Below are 16764 nucleotides of genomic sequence, written 5' to 3' on the forward strand. Positions count from 1 at the left end.
GAACTGCTGCTGAGTGAGATGAGCAGAAGCAGAACATTGTATACCCTAACAGCAACATGGGGGTGTTGAGCAACCTTGATGGACTTTCTCATTCCATCAGTGCAACAAGCAGGGACAATTTTGGGGTATTTGTAATTCTATTATTTCTGCTACTTTATTTTTCTTCCTTAAGGATATGATTTCTCTCTCATCACATTCAACTTAGATCTATGTATACCATGGAAATAATGTAAAGATTAACAGACTGCCTTCTGTGCGTGTGTGTATGTGTGTGTGTGTGTGTGTGTGTGTGTGTGTGTGTGTGTGTGTGTAGGGAAATGGAAGGAAAATTGGGGGAAAAATTGTAAAACTCAAATAAATTCTTAAAGAGAAAAAAAAACTAGATCCACTTCTCTAATTCCCCATTTCTGTCAGTAATTTATGTCCTCTACTCTTCCAAGCTAGAACTTATAGAATATTCATTGACTCTTCCTTCTCTTTTCAATTAATCAATAAGAATTTATTAAGAGCCTACTATGAGTTGAACATTATGCTAAGTGTTAGAGATACAAAAAAGAGACAAAAGACAACCCCTGCCCTCATGAAGCTCACAATCTAATGGGGAACATAACAAATATATACAAACAAGCTAAATACTGAATAAATTGAAAATAATTAAGGGAAAACACTAGAAGTAAGAGGATTTTGGTAAGGGAAGGTGGGATTTTTGTTGGAATTTAAAGAAAGTCAGGGAAGCCAGGGGGCAGAAATGAGGAGGCAGAGCATTGCAACATTCCAGATATGGGATAGAGATATAGATAGCCAGATACAATATTCAAAATGGAGAGAAAGAATGTCTTGTTCCTGCAACAAAGCCAATGTTACTGGATTAAAGAGTACATGGCAGGGAGTTAGGTACAAGACTAGCAAGACTGGAGGGGCTAGTTAGTGAAAGGCTTTGAACACCAAGCAGAGGATTTTGAATTTGATTCTGGAGATGATATGGAACCACTAGAGCTTATTGAGTAGGATGATGGCATGTTTGGATCTGTACTCTAGGAGAATTATTTTATAGTTGAATAGAGGATAGATTGGAGGGAAAAGACCCAAGGTAAGCAGCCCCACCAATTGTCCAGTTATGAAATAATGAGGAATTGTACTGGTGGCAGTGCCAGAGGAGAAAAGAGGGCATATTTGAGAGTTGATGCAAAGAAAAAAAAGGCAGATGTTTTATCTAATCATTCAAAAAGTCCCATCTATTATTCTTTGAAGATGGTTTTATTTCTTTTTTGTTTGTTTTTATATTTTTTATATTTTTTTATATTTTCCCACTGTTTCTTTATCAATCATTCTCTCTGATCATCTCCCAATGGAAACATATTCTCACCCCTAGGTCCTTGACTTTTATAGGTTAGCCTTTACCTCTCTTGTTGGATCCAAGTGAGGTTCATGATACTTTTTTGTGGTCTCCTCACCGTCCTCTTTAACATAGCTTTCTTTCTTGGGCCCTCCTTTTAATCCTTTTCTTCTTCTATTAGTTGTCTTCTTCCATTGAATGTCTTCCTTTATTACAATACAGATCTCATTAGAGTAGAGACTGCCTTGCTTGCTTATATTTACATCCCCAGTACTTAACCTATGAGAGATTGATAAGTAACAAGCATTTATTTGGTACTATATCTATATAGCTAGCCTTTTGTGTCCATTATCATGACCACTATTATAATTCACATTGTCATAACATCTTGCCTGGATTATGGCAAATAATTATATATTTTGATTTCATAGATTCTAGGTTTTCCTCTTTCCAATCTAATCTAAAAATCACCTAAAATTCCTTTTCTTAGTAATCTACAGTAACTTCTGATTGTCTACCTCAACTCAATATACTTTTTGACCTTTTATTCATATTTTCAATAATCTGCTCCAACCATATATAGATAGATAGATATAGATACAGATACAGATACAGATATAGATATAGATATAGATATAGATATAGATATAGATATAGATATAGATATATGTATAGCTTTATTTTTGATACTCTCCAACAGAGACTCATTGATCCAGTAGGATAGTCTCCCTGCTTTTGCCTATATACTCCATTTAAATTCACACTTCTATTACTTTGCTCATAATATACTCTCTGTGTCTTTTTTCTCCACCTATTCAACCAGTTGAAAAGGCTTTTAAAATTCAATTTAATTAAATTCCACTGACAAAAGTCATCAAAAATCAGGGATTAATATGTGCAGAGCCTTAAGGTAGGATCTGGGGATACAAGGAACAAACAAATAATAACAACAACAAAACAACCTATATCCTCAAGATCATCATCAAATACTACTGAATCTTCTTAGAAAATTTTCTGGCTATAATAACCCTCTTTGAGCTCTCCCTTCTAGGAACTTCTATTACTTTTAGAGTAAATACTAGATAATTAAATACTTGTTTGGATTTAGTTTTGTATTATTCTTAAATTGTTTAATGCGTCTTAACTTGTCTCCCAACAAATTGTGTGCTCTTTGAAAACAGGGACTTTATTATCTCTGAGTACATTGTTGAGTCATTGATAAGCAGTACATATAGTTTTATAAAAATATACATATGTAAATATAAGTTTATTTGTTTCATGCTGAGGTGACTGTTTCAGAGTAGCAAAGGGTATTCTAGCAGCATCTTTTGTATTAAAAGTCACCATTTTGTGCAATTTAGGCAATTCTGCATTTTTCACTATATTCTGTATATACATATATGTGTGTGTGTGTGCATGCCTATACATATGTATAAAATACACATATATACCTATTCCAGGTTTTTAACTAGAGCTAATTATTCAGTTTTCATTATCATCATTTACACTCCTAAAAATTGGCACACACTACAAAACAAGGCTTGATTGATTGTTTTGATGATTGTCTAGACTTAAGAAAATAATGGAGAAAAATGTTATTAATGAAGGTAAAACTTAAAAGAATATTATGGGTATATTTTTTTCCAGAGAACTAATTGTTAAACATTTAGCAGCACACTTATATGTGTATGTGTGAGTGACACAACAAACATACTCAATTGGCAATAAGCATGAAATTTAAAGAATCAAGTTCCAGCACCAGCCCTGTCACTTAGAAGTCACTGAACATGTATCCAAGTTTTAGTTTTTCACTCATAAACCTGAGATTATAATATTTGCACTAAAAATCTACAAGGATGATTATGAAGCTAAGAGGAGATAATATATATATATATAGATGCTTTATTGATTGAGTTATCAATATTATTATTTGAAAGCCACATCTTTATTTTGTTGTCTGCTTTTGATGCATTATTGTTCTCTGAAAACTACCATTTTATTTTCATTTTCATTTGGATCCTTTTGTCACTTTAGTGGATGTTAGGTGTATCCTTCCCTGTTTGAGGAAGTGACCCTTCAGGATATCATGCAAGCTTGGTCTATCTCTAGACATGTCACAGCTTTGCTTTGGTTCCAGGAGTTTCGCTCGGTTGATCTTGTAGGAGTTGATAGCCTCCTCAAGAAATCTTTTTTAAAATGAGGCTAGCTTTCTCTCCCTCGCAGGCTCTAGGATTTTTTTTTTTGTAAAAGTACATCTTTATATTTTTCATTTTTAAATTGCTGCTTGGGGGCCCAATATCCTGGATTTGTATGGGAAAAGTTCAGCAAGGGGCTAGCTTTGGATTTCTTAGATAATTTAAAGAACATATAATTGTGTGTTTAAAATCATCTTCAGTTTACCTTGACAGTTCTGGAGGGCACTTGTTCACCATCAGTGCCATCTTTGGCTATATTTGATTTGTGATTTTTTTTTAATGACTGAGGAAGTTGGGGAATCTTTTACAAGTCCTTATTATTATTCCTATTTGCAATTGATATTCATTTGTTCTACCTGGCACTATGAAACCAGATACTACTCAGTATAAGACAAAGAAATTGTTTGGGGATTAATATCTAAACTTTTCACACAAAATAAATAAAAGGAGAATTATCTGAGTTAATTTGTGATAGTATATAATATTATCTCCCTCGGATGAGACATTAAAAATGCTTTTCAAGTTTTCCTCACTTAATTTTTACATATTAGAATATGCAAGAAAGCAGGGGGAGGGGACAGAAATCTAGGATTAAACTTATCTTAAAACTTATAGTTTCTAGTCAATCAATTCATCAATCAAACAATAATAATTGTTTTAGTTCTTGTTCTGTTGGTTATTTAATAAGAAGTCAATCAGTTTTCAGACAACAGAAAACTCATTTGTTTATGTCTGTCTACCCAGGCAAAAGGAAATTGAGTTGAGGTAGTATTTTGGTCACTTCCATTTTCTGTTCTGACTATTTATATCAATGGGGTTGCTCAACATTTGATTACTGTTACCCCCAGTCAATTAGTCACCAAATCATCTGGATTCTCAACCACCTCAACCTCTCCCATTGCTCCTCTTTCTATACATTGCACAACTGTTGTACTTCAAGTCCTCTTTGCCTCTCTCTTGAACCACCTCATTGGTCTCTCTGTATCTAGTCCCTCCCCTCTCCAGGATCTCCTCCGCACAGCTGCTAATTGCTAAAGTATGAATCTGACTCCCATTAGCAAGAAACTTCAGTTATTCCCCACTGTCTTTAGAATAAAATACAAACTGCCTTGTTTGGCAATTAAAGTATTTCTTGGCGGCCTATATTTTCAAACTATCTACACATAATTTCTCATCAGGAACCCTATACTCTAGCCAAACTGGCTAACTTGTTCTCCACATACCCCATTCCATCTTTTAACTCTATATATCTATATGCTGAAGCCATAAATGTTCTCCTTATTTATCTTTGACTTTCTCTGGAGGTTAGATGTCGCTCTAGGTGGTATCTAAGGTCCTTTGCATCTCTAAATCTATAATCCTGTTGTATCCCACTGGTTGAATGCAGAGTGTAAAACCATCTCACTTCTCTGTTTATATTCCTGTTTGGTACACTGGCTTGTCACATCGCATCCATTTAATAGGATCATGGAGGCAGAAGTAGAAATGAATCTAGAGGCCATCTAATCCAATCCTCATTCCTCAACAAGTAAGAAGATTAAGGAACAAAGAGGTTACATAATTGCGATTCAAGTGTAAAAGGGCAAAACTGAATTTGAATTCAGATTTTCAGACTTCAGTCCCAGGATTTCTTCCACTGGGCATAACTTGTTCATTCACTGCTTAACTGATTGATTGATTGCCTCCCTACCTTATAGACTTCTTAACCTTTAATCACTAGCTTCCTTTCAACTTCAGGACTTTGACCTCTCACTTGAAATCTTTCAATATTTTCTCCAACCAAACTGTTTTTCTATTTGCTTTGTATAAACTTCATATGTATTTATCTATTTTCATCTTGTTCAACACTCAGTAGAAATTAGCAAACATACAAATAAATATACACAACAAGATATATAGATATACACACACACATATGTCTTTGTGAAGATAGATCATTAGCTAAATAGATAGCTAGATGATAGATATATAGATACATATATAAAATTGGAGATCATCAGCAAGGGAAAATATCAACTTTCAGCAGGTTATTTATAAGTGTTTCTTGAACTGAACTGAATTTGATTTATTGGGTTATATGTATAAATGCTCAACTTTCCAGTTTAAAATGCCTGAATAGAGACAACGATCAATGTTCTTTTTTGAAAGATAAATATTGCATATTGATTATCATGGCATAAACTGTTTTTACCCCAGGTGCCAATGTTCTGTGGGTTGAACTCAAAACTCACAAGATTGCATTAAGTCCATAAAAAAAAAATCTTTTTTTCCTTCCTCACAAACGAAAAGCTATAAATTTAGGCCAATATAAACTTGTCAGAGTTATCCCTCTCAATTTCACACCAGGGTGTGGTGCTACACAGCTGGGGAGCTGAGCTAATAAGTGTTGAAAAATGAAAAATGCTGCTTTATGGCATCACATAAACTGGCAAAAAGAAATAGCTTCCACCTCCACCCCATTTTTTGACAAACAAATGGCAAAATCTAGATGCCAGAAGAGTGAAGCTTCTTGGGATTACACACATGGGGGCAAACAGAATGACCCATATGGGAGTATATTTTTCTAAAATATTATATATATTTTTGAAGTGGCATACATTTGTAAAAACTTAACCACATTTGGTGCCTGTTTGATCCCCAAAGGGGCTATTTCCAGAAATGTTGGAAATACTGCATAATGATCTATTTATCCAGTAGTGAAGCTGGTTTATCCCCTTCATAAAGGAACTGAACTTTCCTTAACAATGTAAATTATGGAGCATGAGTAAACAAATTGTGATTTTTGAGGAATAGTAACAAATATGATTAAGTGATCAAGAAAGACTATATAATGCCATATGAAGTAATTTTGACTTATTTACAAGAAGCAAAATCCTCTAAACCAGGGGTTCTTGGGGTCTGTGAATTTGGATAGATGATGGATCAATAGATAAAATATATGATAGATAGATAGATGCATAGATAAATACATAGATGGATGGATAGATATTTCCACATAATTGGTTTACTTTGCAATCCTTTATATTTTATTTTATGCATTTAAAAACATTCTGAGAAAGAGTCCATAAGCTTCATCAGAATGTTAAATAAGTTCACTGCACAAAAAGGTTAAGAACTCTGGCATCCCAACTCTAGATTCAGCTATGATACTGAGGTTAATGTCCTGACTGCCATAGTCAGAGAGGAAAAAGAATTATCTACTAAGTATTATTGAGAGGGATTGCATTTTTATTTTCCTCTGGACTTTAGACTTCTAGAGCAAGATCTGGGAGCTAGTATGACCCCTGATTAGAACACAGGAAGAGATTGTTTTACTCTCATCAATGGGATTTCTTTCTATTTTTTTTCAATTACAAGTGAAGATAATTTTCCACATTCAACTTTATGCAAGCTTTTGAGTTCCACATTTTTCTATTACTCTCCCTTCTCTTCCCCCTCCCAACAAACAATCTCATAAAGGTTATACTTGTGCAAAAAGTGTTTAATATATTTCCATATTAGTCATGTTGTGAAAGAAGAATGAGAACTAAGAGGGAAAAAATCATGAGGAAAAAGAAAGTTTTAAAAAGTTAACATAGTATGCTTTGGTCTGCATTCAGACTCTATAGGTTTTTCTCTGGATGTGGATTGCATTTTCCATAATAGAGCTGTCAAAATTGTCCTTGTTTATTGAATTCCTGAGAGAAGCTATGACCATCATTATTGGTCAACTCACAGTGCTGTTGCCAATACCCTCACTAGAATCTCTATAAGATTGAAGTGATGAGAACTGGAGAGTATAGCAATAGCAATGGGACCATGATGGTACCAATCAACCTGAAAATCTATGAAGTATAGATTTAAGACCTATTGTTGAAAACTATACTTTTTAGATCTTTAGTTTTAATATTTAATTAATGTGATATATTATGTAATTCTTTGTCCAGTAAATTGATTTAACTGGTAAATAAGCAAATATTCATTATTAAAAATAATTTTAATAGTAGTAGCAACTGAAGGATTTACTATCATCACATAATTATATGCTTTTAGGATTCAAATAGAATGTAGAGAATATCTAGCTCAACTTCTCAACCAGCACTAGCTTTTGCTTGCATATTTTAGTGATATGGAGTCCATTATCTGATAAGAAAAATCATTTCATTTTTGGACAATTCTTAAAAAAAAGTTCTTTCTCATATTTACTTTGATGGATCCATGAATTCATCAGCATGAGTGTTTTTTTTTCAGGAATAAAGATCAGGGGTGGTTAGGTGACGCAGTGGATAGAGCATTGGCCCTGGAGTCAGGAGTACTGAGTTCAAATCCAGCCTTAGACACTTAATAATTACCTAGTTGTGTGGCCTTGGGCAAGCCACTTAACCCCATTTGCCTTGCAAAAATCTAAAAAAAAAAAGAAAGATCAAAACTACTCCCATGGGGATAAGCTAGAAGTATTCCTAATAAGATCAGAGGATGGCCATTATAACCACTATTATTCAATGATGTATTAGAAATGTTAATTTTAGCAATAATAGAAGAAAAAGAAATTGAAAGAATTAAAATAAGCAATGAGGAAGCAAAACTCTCACTCTTTGAAGATGATATGATGGTTTATTTAGCACATCCTAGAAAATCAACTAAAATACTACAATTAGTTACCTTACTAAAGTTGTAGGATATAAAATGAACCAACATAAATCATCAGCATTTCTATATATTACCAACAAAGCCTAGCAGCAAGAGATATAAAGAGAAATTCCACTTAAAGTAACTATACTTGGGGGTCCACCTGCCAAGACAAACCCATAAACTTTATGAAAGCAAAACACTTTTCATACATTTAAATAATTGGAAAAATGTCAATTACTCTTGGTAGGTCAAGCTAATGTAATAAAAATAGCAATTTTACCTAAATTAAATTACTTATTCAGTGCAATTTCAATCAAACTACCAAAATTATTTTACAGAACTATAAAAATTAGTAACAACATTCATCAGGAGGACCAAAAGGTCAAGAATATTAAGGGAATTAATAAAAAAATGTAAAGGAAGGTGACCTAGCCATAGCAGATCAAAAATTATATTTAATGTAGCAGTCATCAAAACTATTTGGTATTGCTAAGGAACAGAATAATGGATCTTGGAAGAGGAAGGACTTTATGACCAAACAAGAGATAGAGAACATTATAAAGTGTAAAATGGATGATTTTTGATTACATTAAATTTAAAAGATTTGCACAAATAAACCAATGCAACCAAGATTAGAAGGACTACAAAAAGTTGGGAAACAATTTTTGCAACTAAAGTTTCTGATAAAGGTCTCATATCTAAAATCTATAGATAATTGCATTAAATTTATAAGAATACAAATCATTCTCCAGTTGGTAAATGGTGAAGGGATGTGGACAGGCAGTTTTCTGATTAAGTAAAAGCTATCTATAATCATATGAAAAATTGCTCTAAATCATTATTGATTAGAAAAATGTAAATTAAAACAACTGTGAAGTACTACCTCACACTTATAAGATTGACCAATAAGATGAAAAACAAAAATGTTCAATGTTGAGAGGAATGCAGTGGGACAATAATGCATGCATGGTGGTGTTGTAAACTGATCCAACCATTCTGAAGAGCAATATGGAACTATGTCTAAAAGGCAATAAAACTACATATACCCTTTCATTCAACAATACCAGTACTAGGTCTGTATTACAAAAAGAAAAGAATCTACATGTATAAAAAAAAGTTGTAGCAGCTGTTTTGTTTAAATGACAAAGAATTTTGAATTGAGGGGATGTCCAATAATAGGGCAGTCATCATAGACTGAACAAATTGTAGTATATGAATATGATGGAGTACTATTGTTCTATAAGAAATCATGAGTGGGGCGGCTAGGTGGCGTAGTGGATAAAGCACCAACCCTGGAGTCAGGAGTACCTGGGTTCAAATCCGGTCTTAGACACTTAATAATTACCTAGCTGTGTGGCCTTGGGCAAGCCACTTAACCCGTTTGCCTTGCAAAAAAAACTAAAAAAAAATATCATGAGGACCAAACTTAAGAAGAGACTTATACGAACTGATGGTGAGTGAAGTGAACTGAATCAGGAGAACACTGTACATAGTAACAGTAACACTGTGTGATGATCAACTATGATGAGCTTATCTCGCCTCAGCTATATAATAATTAAAAGCAATTCTAAAGGTCTTATGATAGAAAATACCATCCACATCCAGAAAGAATTGTGGAGTTTGAATACAGACAAAATATACTATTTTCCATTTCAAAAATTGGGTTTATGCTTTTTGTTGATTTTTTTCCTCTCTCATGATTTTTGGGGGTTTTTTGTTCTTATTCTTTCACAACATGACTAATATTGATATAAGTTAAGCATAATTATAAATGTATAACCCATATCAGATTACTTGCCATCAAAGGGAGGGGAAGGGAAGGAAGAGAGAAAATTGTGGAACTTAAAAATCTAACAAAAAATTATTGTCCATATATTTCTATAAATACACTACAGAGACTCCATTCAATGAACCAATGTTCTTTTGGTTGTTTAATGTCTAAAGAGTACCAAGGTAGTACTTGGGCTGTCTTTCAGTTGTCCTTCAGTCTCCCTACATAACAGTCCTATCTTCTGTGGATTCCTTCACATTCCTAAGGTCAGCTTTTTCATGAAAAATCATCATTTGTATATTATGACTTAACTTGACCCAACCATGTAACTCCATTGCCCTTAAGCTACCTGTAATTTTGATTCTTGTATGAACTACTCTTATTTCAAGAACCAAAACTTATCTGGTATATTTTCTATCCATGGGTCTCAATTCTGCACAGTATTTCTCAAACTTTTTTTTAAAACTTTACTACATAGTATTATGTAATAAGAAATTATAGAATCATGGATATATTCTATCAAAAAAAAATAAAAACACCTGGACAGTCAGATATCCTGACTTATTACCCAAAACTTGAGATTCTTTTAGCTTCTTCACTCTTTGCTTTCTTTAATTCCTCAAAATTTTCATTGGCGGAGACCCACTTTGCACTTTCAAGGATAGAACTGATATTGGAGCCTTTCTGAAGTCAAGCTAGGAAAAGGAAGCAGCCAATCCCATCAGCCTTGTTACTCACCCTCATCAGTGCCCTCTGCCCCTGTGATTGGAGGGTAGAGCTATAAACTTCTTCAGTTGAGAAGAGGAGACAAGGCAAACATCTCATTTCCCACCTGCCTTCACTCATTTTGATCTCCTTTAACTTCTCTACCATACCCACCCCCAACTTGATGCCTCTTTTTAGTTTTCTTATGTGTGTTGTCTTCCCCTAATTTTTTTGTAAACTCCTTGAGGATATATACTGTCTTTTTTTTATTTATGCATCCCCAGGTCTTACCACAATGCCCTAGCCCTTAGTAGACACTTAATAAATGTTTATGGACTTTTTACTCTCTTTTAAAATGGGCCTCACGATTCCAATTCAATACTTGAAAGGTTCATCAGATTATACAGAATACAAAAAAATTATTACCTCTCTTGGTTGGTCATTATAACTTCTATGCATGTAAACTGAAAATTGCTTTAGTTTTTTTAAGCATTCACACTTTTAGTTTACAATAAACATATACTTACTTAATATCTCCCATGTATATTTCATTTCTTATCCCTCATCTGAAGAGGAGGAATAATATTAACTTTCATGGCAACAATATGAGAAATAGTTGGATCCCAACCCTTTAAGAATTGCAGCCTATTTGAATTTTGTCCACTCATTGTTGTATCATCAGCTGGATTTACTCTATTGTTAACAAAGCCATTAGAGTACAGGTAAATAAAACTCATGTCCAAGTCTCCAGTGAGTTCAGAGTTGAGATCAATGTAAGTTACCTAAATAAATTTACTTTCAATAAATCTACAGATTTGGCAGGGTATACCTGAATGGTATTTCATGTTCTGTGGTTCAGATTCAAGTAACAAAGAATTTTTAGTCATACATCTCTTTAATGTTGACATCTAATGACACAAATTTTCACATTTAATTCATAATGGTAATATGATATAGCTTGTTTATGTTCATGTATCTCTCCATTGTCTTTTTTATAACTTGCCATATAAATTATTAGAAGAATACAATTTTAAAAGATTAACATTTAAGACCTGTACAATATGCCTCATATCTATCTTCCTAGCCTTATATCTTACTTTTTTCTTTGTGTGTCCTGTGTTTCAACAAATTGGAACACTTGCCATTAATTACAGTTTTAATAAGAGAATAGTATCATTTTTCAGATATAAAGGGCAGGTTTCTCATCTTTGTCATTAATTCTATTAGACTTATTTTTAGCAATTAAAACAAAACTATGTAGTCATTTATGTTATTGATGGATATTTTGGTATATGTGTCTAGGATTTTCAAATGTTTTGCAGAGGAGGAACCATCATTTTAAGCAAAACTTTAGTGGCTCCTTAGACTTAGGAGTAATAGCCTTTCATCTTGTTAAAATTTATAAATCCTAAACACTGAAGTCAAAAGATCATGGATTTAGAGCTGGAAGACCATCTAGCCCAGGGGTCATTTAGTAAAATCTCTCTCATTTTATAGGTGAGAAAACTGAGGACCATAGAGGTCATGTGAGTAATAAGTACCAGAAGTAAAATTGGAACTCACTTCCTCTGACACCTCATCCAACCAATATCATGATTCTTCTTGCCAGAAACATATGTTCTACTGAAAAAGCACTAGAACAGTAGTGATGGAAGCAGCAACATCTTTTAAAATTTTAAAGAGTTTTATTAGCCAGTCAGTTGGCAAGAATTCATTTAGCATTTATCAGATGCTAAGCATTCTGTTGATGACTAAGGATAAAGTGAAACTACAACAAAATCCTTCTCTCAATGAGTGCACATACTAAGGAAAGACAACATGTAAATAATTTGGTCTACAGGGTAGATGAAGATCACCTATGCAGGGAAGTGTTACCACCTTGGGAGAAGGATAGGAAACCAAGTGGGATTTGCAGTCATAAATAACATAGTAGAGCATTCTAGGCAAGGTGGGGACAGCCTTTGCAAAGGTTCAGACACAAGTGATGAAGGGTTCTGTTTGAGACACTAGAAGGAGGCTGGTATAGCAGGAATAAGTGGTGGTGAAGTAAGATGTAGATGGCTGTAGAGGTGGGGAAGATCCAGGTTACGAGAAGCATTAAATGACAAACTGGGGACTTTATAGTTTAGCTATAACAATTAGTTTAACTGGAGCTCATTAGCAAGGAAGCAGAGAGAGAGAGAGAGAGAGAGAGAGAGAACTATTACTGGCTGCAGTAGCAGAGATAAGAAGAGCTAGGACTAAGGAGGAGTGAATGGAGAGGAGATTTATAAGAGGTATTATGAAGGAAGAAATCATAAGATTCCTGATTCTGAGATAAACTCATGACTTTGTCTTTACTTTTTCATCTAAGGGCAGCTAGGTGGTATGGTGGATAGAGCACCAATTCTGAGTTCAAATTTGACCTCAGACTTTTGAATCTTAGTAGCTATATGACCTTGGGAAATTCACTTAACCCTGATTGCCTCTCATCCAGGGCCATCTCCAATGATCCTAGCTCATAACTGGCTACTGGACCAAGATGGCTCCAGAGGAGAAAATGAGGCTGGTGACTTAACACAACACCCTCTTACTCACTCAGATCCAATTAAATTCAAGTACCTGTGATGCCATCACCTCCCTGATGTCATGGTCCTCTTCAAGAATAAAGGACAAACATCATCATCATCATCATCATCATCATTTTCTCATCACAATTATATTTACTCTCCCTCTCTCTTTTTTATTCTCCCTTTCCTCCTCCCTTCCTTCCTTCCTCCCCTTCCTCCCCTCTCTCCTGCCCTCCCTCCTTACTTTGCTTCTTTTCTCCTTTTTTCTTTTTTCTTTTTTCCCCTTTCTACCTAGCTCAGAAGCAAACTAGTCCTTTTATTGAAGTAAAATGAGGAGAGTGGAATTTTATACAAAGAAAAGATTATAAGATGAATTTTTGCCTGTGTGTATATGGCCAGGAGCATGGCCTAAGATGAAAGTTGAGTCCTATGTGAACTGAAGTAATCAAGTCTTCATTCTGAGAACATCTTTTTGTGTTTTCTGGAAGTTTTTTATAAGGCAACAAAAATGTCTAGTGATAACTAAATAGTTTAACTGGTTCAAAGGGCATGGCAAGATTTGAGTCTGTGCATAAGAAAATTCATAGTATTTTGGTTCTATACTTTCCACTATGGTATGCCTCTTTTTGAATAAAGCAACAAATTGATGGAAGATATTATCCAACTGGCCTGAGTGAATTCCAGATGTTAACCATATGACTGACCATCCGTTGACTAACAACAAAAAAAAAGGAGTTAAGGGAGAGGAATTCTCAGCATACATGACGTTTTTAATAACCATACAAAAATGACTCCTTATATCAACTCCACCTGCATAATGAAATGAACCTGCATAAATAAAAACCTCTTCTTGGGGGGGCGAGAGGGAGAATACAAACTGCAGCATCTGTGATTCAATTCTTTCATTAAAAAAATAAAACTGCTGAATCAATACAAGCTGACTACTAGATTTTTTTCCCCTTCCAATAAGTGGGGCCTCTATATTTAAAATTAGATTTCTAAAATGTAAAGAAAGGGAAATCCTTAGATCCCATACTCAATTATAACATGCTTCTTAGATGTTATGCAAACCATACATGAAAACACTCTGTTATATTATTTTCATCTGAAGCTGAACATTAAAGACCTTTTCTTTTCAGAATATGGAAAAGAAACAACTCACATACTTAGAGGTGGATATAACGTTTTTGGCTTTCTTGAAATGGGATTATCGCCTACAGTAAACACCATCAAACTTCATGGGTGGCATTTCTCACTCAGGAGCAAGCCATGCATAAATATTTTCATTAGAATTTAAATCTCTAATCTTTATAAATGGAACATTAGTAAAATTTATCCTCTAAGCAATAGCTGGATGACCACTGGTTGAGTATGTTACAGAGGATTTCTTGCTCAAGAATGGTTTGAACTGATTGGCCTCTAAATTTTCTTCCAGCTCTGAGATTTTTATGAGCCTGCAACATAATTCTATGTCAAAGAAAACTCCCTTCCCCTGACAAGATTGACTTTTTCAAAATGTATGTCTACACAGATGCAGCAAACTAGAAAAATTAAGGTTTACAATTTGAGTTCAGAAAACATTTTTCAATCTAAATGATCTAAATTGAGGGTCCATATTTATTTTTGTATTACTTTTATAAAATAAAATTACTTTTATAAAATAAGGCATGACTTTAACATAGCCTTTATAAATTAGATATTGAAGCAAAAAAGGATAAATCAATAGATATTAACATTAATTATCATTCCTCCCTAAGAAATTTAATCAGAAATTATGTAGCAGATATGTGCTGAAAAGAACTGGTTCAGATCCTGACCTCGTCCTTCAGAATCTAAGTAACCTTTAGTAAATTTCTTGATATCTCTGGATCTCAACTTTTTTATCTATAAAATGAAAGGATGAGATTATATGATATTTAAAGCATCTTTCAGTTCTTGGATCCTTTGTGCAATTGGCGGGGGGAAGACCATAGAGATTATATCAGTCAGAGATCTAAGGTATTTAATATGTTTCATTAATGCCTTGATTAAAGATATATATATATATATATGTGTGTGTGTGTATATATATATATATAATTCATCATATTTGCAGAAAATACAAAATTGGGAAGGACAGCAAATATATTGGATGATAGGATCAAAATTTCAATGCATTTTAATAAACTAGATAGTTGAACTTAATCTAAAAAATGAAATTCAATGGGATTAATATAAAATCTTTGAATAGAAATTTCAACAAGTATAAAAAAGATGTTTGAGTTGTACTGAAAAAGATATTGATTATTTAGGGAAAAGCAATATTAATAAATATCTGCATTATGAAATGGCAGCCACAAAACCTTAATGTAGTCTAAGAGCTGAACCAAGAATTCATCATGTCAATAAATTGTAACTGCTAGGGAAACAAAGAAAGGCAAAAAAACAAGAATCCCTGCTCTTAAGGAGTTTAAAATCTAATAGGGAAGACAACATGAAAATAACTATATACAATATAAATTGGAAATAATAGAGAGGAAGACACTATTATTAAGAGGAATCAGGAAAAGCTTCTTAGAGGAAATGGGTTTTTAGTTCTGACAAAAAAAATCAGGGAAGTAGATGACACAGAGGGAGTTAGTGGATAGAGAGCTGGACCTGGAGTCAGAAAGAATCATCTTACTGAGTTCAAATCTTGCCTCAGATGCTTAATAGCTATGTGACACCCTACTTCACTTAAATCTAATTTGCATGCTAATCAAGACATCATCCGCCTCAGGTCATTGGTCCTCTACAAACATCAACAAGAAGAAGCTGTATCAGCCTGGGCAAACTTAATTCTATTTGTCTCAGTTCCTCATTTGTAAAATGAGTTGGAGAAATACATGACAAACCATTCCAGCATCTTTATCAAGAAAACCCCAAATGGAGTTGCAAAGAGTCAAACACAACTGAAAGCCACCACAATTTCCAATTCTTTCCCACCATAAAGAGAGCTGCTTTAAATATTTTAGAGCATATAGGATCTTTTCTTTTTTCCCTAATCACCTTGGGAAACAGACCAAATTTTTATAGACAACTCCTCAGATAAAAATCTCATATTTTAAATATATTAAAACTCTGAAAATCCATAAGAATATGAGTCAAAGAATATTAATAGGCAGTTTTCTGATGAAGAAATCAAAACGATTCATATTTTGGTGAAAATGTTCTAAATCATTATTGATTAGAGAAATGTAAATCAAAACAACATTGAGATATCATTTAACATTTATCAGATTGGCTAAAATTATTGAAGATCAAAGTGACAAATGTTGGAGGGGATATGGAGAAATTGGCAAACTAATTCACTGTTGTTGGAACGATGAACATATCTAACCTTTTTTGGAAAGCGATCTGGAATTATTCCCGAAATGTTATTAAACTGCTTATATCCTTTGACCCTGTAATACCCCTACTAAGTCTATTTCTCAAAATGATTAGGGGAAAAAAAGATGTTACAAAAGTAAAATAGACAGGACTTGGCAATAGTTTGGATATGGGGGGAGTAAGAAAGAATGAGAAGTTAAAGATGACATCTAGGATGCAAGCCTGTTTGATTAGGAGGATAGTGGTCTC

This window comes from Macrotis lagotis, chromosome 2, assembly GCF_037893015.1.
Source record: "Macrotis lagotis isolate mMagLag1 chromosome 2, bilby.v1.9.chrom.fasta, whole genome shotgun sequence".
Taxonomy (NCBI): Eukaryota; Metazoa; Chordata; class Mammalia; order Peramelemorphia; family Peramelidae; genus Macrotis; species Macrotis lagotis.